Source organism: Oncorhynchus mykiss, chromosome 13 (assembly GCF_013265735.2).
Source record: "Oncorhynchus mykiss isolate Arlee chromosome 13, USDA_OmykA_1.1, whole genome shotgun sequence".
In the NCBI taxonomy this organism is placed as follows: Eukaryota; Metazoa; Chordata; class Actinopteri; order Salmoniformes; family Salmonidae; genus Oncorhynchus; species Oncorhynchus mykiss.
Window position 1 is genome coordinate 7,434,125 of NC_048577.1, and position 3,643 is coordinate 7,437,767.

Below are 3,643 nucleotides of genomic sequence, written 5' to 3' on the forward strand. Positions count from 1 at the left end.
CTATCCAAATAAAGTGACTAAAAAACAATATCACTGTAAATCCCTTTATCACTGAGTTTTCCCTCTAAGACACTGATGGAAGAAATCCTATGTTATACAGACATAAATACAAACCAATATAATTTTCCTGAACTAAATGAAATCCAACAGTTGAACTATATTGAATGTAACTGTACCTGTGACAGTCAGAGTGACTACAGGATCACCACTATATTTCCTTACGGTCTGATCTGTTATAAAGCTGAACTTGTACATAGCTGAGTCACACTCTCTCAGATCTCTGATTGTCAGGGTGTGGAAACGGACCTGTGTAGTCTGGTTCATCACTCATAGTCACAGGATTCCCCTCATCATCATTTTAGTGAACCAGAAGGTTGTTGTGATTGTATAGCCACTGGGATATGTGTAAGAGCAGGACATCTCCACTGTTGACCCCTTCAAGGTACAGATACTCTGAGTGATGTACGTCACACTCCTGCTATCCTGACCCAGTAACACTGAAACACAATCACAAATTATAGTGATTATACATTACAGACCCATTTCCTCACACTAACAGCATTTGTCCACACTGTGTTGCCGTACTCTACTTGCTGAGTGTGAATGGAAACCACAGAAAGGACCTAAGTGTTACTCAGTGAGGTGTAAAAGACAACTATTCCAGAAAATAAGAAGCCCCTAACAGACGATGTCACTGAACACAACAGAATAACATTAAGATAACATTACTAAAACATTATGAATGAGACCATACCTGCTACAGACCAGACAAAGACCCCCAACACACTTCCTGCTGTTCTCAAGACCATTGTTGCATCTCCCACCCTGCATTCTTAGAAACATAAACAACAACTCACTCTATAGCTGGTGAATAACTCCACCTGATACATTAAAACAGTCCAGGTTCCATATTCACAAAGTGTCAAAATTTTTTTTATATATATATATTTAATGATCTCGTCAACTGTACTTACAGAGTGAAAGATCTTGTACAGTGAGTCAACTTATCGTCGTAGCTGTGTATAGAAAGAAGAAGTGTGATTTTAGTGACTGACACATTGTGAAAGTAGCCTAGTCAGGGATTTAAGACAACCACATGCATCAACAGCATGTCAGAAAGGGATGTACTGGATGTACTGCTAAAGACTGCATAGCTATTTACATTTCTTCATTTGAGGAGATGGGCCTACATGTTTTAAAGGGGCTAAATGCAGCCCATTTCCAATGTAGTCTTTTCTTTAAATACAGATCCATAACAAGTGTTGACTGTTCTATATGGTTTCTGAATGTGTTTCCTCGCATAATGTACCCCTCACTCCTCATCATCTCCATCAAAGTGCTACTGAAGGTTCCAGTGTTCTAGACTAGAGCTCCCCCTACTGGTATCTCAACATTACTGCAGCCTCCAGTCTCTCTTCATATGTCCCAATCATGTCCTCATCCACTTGGATCAATAACAAAATATCAAACTGGTAATAAGGTGCCTGAGACTGAGGTCCCGATTCCCAACCCTTTCCCAAGTGTGCAAGTTCACTCTTCCCGTCATGGATTTAAAAGTATGAGACTGGTGTGAACATTGGAGTTTCCATATTTGTTAGCTGAATCCATATCAGTGGAACAGGCAAAGCTTTAATCTTTGCCCTATACACATTCTATGTCTTTGGCAGGGGTCAGGGAATCGGACGAGGGATTCACATATTCTCAAAATGTATTTTCATCAATGTTTTTTTTCTTCTGTGATTGACACTCAACTAGTGAATTCAGACAATCCGATCAGAGAGCGAAACATGCAAATCTATGATGCTCACAAGGTCTACTTTGGGGAAGAAGTGGGCGGAGTCAGGTCTACTTTGGGGAAGAAGTGGGCGGAGTCAGGTCTACTTCGGGGAAGAAGTGGGCGGAGCCAGGTCTAATTCGGCGAAGAAGTGGGCGGAGTCAGGTCTACTTCGGGGGAGAAGTGGGCGGAGTCGGGTATACTTCGGGGAAGGAGTGGGCGGAGTCAGGTCCACTTCGGGAAGAAGTGGGCGGAGTCAGGGGCGGATTCAAACAAAAGATGGCAGCAATGGCAGCATAAAGATACAAATGAAAATACACAAAATAAATTGTCAAATAACATTTGAAAATGTAAAGAAATGTAGACAGAATAAACCAACCATGTAAAGATACTGTGTTATTAAGAGATGACGTTGGACTGGCATATGAATTCAGTGAACTAGCTCTCTCAGCTGGCTTGTTAGCTACATGAAGCAGATGTTGTTCAGTGATACCGAAAGCTAGCTAGCCAGCTAGAAGTTAACTCTGTTACCTCTGACATTCAAGTGAAGTGACTTCCATAAACTGGCATTTTTGTGCATCACACAGCTGCTCTGGACAAAGTGGATTGTGAACTATACGGTGCTTTGCCGCTGAATTACAGCAGCATTTTTATGATTTGTTTACACGTCACACATTAGTAATGTTGTGATAAAAGTAATAAGAAACATTGCATCAAGCAGAACTACTTCCTGAATTTTGAGGCAAACTTGCTATAACTTTGTCATAAAAACATTTAAACAAATATTTTTTTTCATCTAGCAAACTATATATAAAGTGTATAGAAAGGAATTTAATTTATTTGGGTAACAGACAACCAAATTTACAAAAAAACGTTTTAAGCTGGTAGCATGATACCCAAGAAAGACTCGCTGCCAATGGTGCTTAAACAAAGTACTGAGTAAAGGGTCTGTATACTTACGTAATGTGATACTTCCATTTTGTATTTTTAATCCATTTGCAAACCTTTCTAAAAACCTGTTTTTGCTTTGTCATTATGGGGTATTGTGTGTAGATTGATGAGGGGGAAAAAAATACTTATTCAATTTTAGAATAAGGCTGTAACATAACAAAATGTGGAAAAAGTCAAGGGCTAAGGGCTGTATCAAGGCACTCTGCGTTGTGCAGAACAACAGTCATTAGCCGTGGTACAGTATATAGGCCAATATACCACACCGCCTCTGACCTTATTGCTTAATTATACCACTTAGTTATAATATACGGGTCCAGATATACAAGGTCTTCTTCGCTCTGGGTTTGTTGTTTTTAGTTCTTGGTTCTGGGTTTGTTGTTTTCAGTTCTTGGTTCTGGGTTTGTTGTTTTCAGTTCTTGGTTCTGGGTTTGTTGTTTTCAGTTCTTGGTTCTGGGCTTGTTGTTTTCAGTTCTTGGTTCTTGGTTCTGGGTTTGTTGTTTTCAGTTCTTCTTGGTTCTGGGTTTGTTGTGTTCAGGTTTTATTGGTTCTGGGTTTGTTTTCAGTTCTTGGTTCTGGGTTTGTCAGGTCTTCTTGGTTCTGGGTTTGTTGTTTTCATTTCTTGGTTCTTGGTTCTGGGTTTGTTGTTTTCAGTTCTTCTTGGTTCTGGGTTTGTTGTTTTCAGTTCTTGGTTCTGGGTTTGTTGTTTTCAGTTCTTGGTTCTGGGCTTGTTGTTTTCAGTTCTTGGTTCTTGGTTCTGGGTTTGTTGTTTTCAGTTCTTCTTGGTTCTGGGTTTGTTGTGTTCAGGTTTTATTGGTTCTGGGTTTGTTTTCAGTTCTTCTTGGTTCTGGGTTTGTTGTTTTCAGTTCTTGGTTCTGGGTTTGTTGTTTTCAGTTCTTGGTTCTGGGCTTGTTGTTTTCA

General features: G+C 39.8%; 1 long non-coding RNA gene across 1 annotated transcript; it reads right to left on the reverse strand.

Annotated features, from left to right (window-relative positions):
* Positions 1-361: 361 nt before the first annotated feature.
* LOC118938180 lies at positions 362-1,978 on the reverse strand. The gene is made up of 3 exons (XR_005035432.1): positions 975-1,978; positions 755-832; positions 362-497 (listed from the first exon to the last, which is right to left on the reverse strand). It is a non-coding gene; the product is annotated as an uncharacterized LOC118938180 (long non-coding RNA).
* Positions 1,979-3,643: the final 1,665 nt, after the last annotated feature.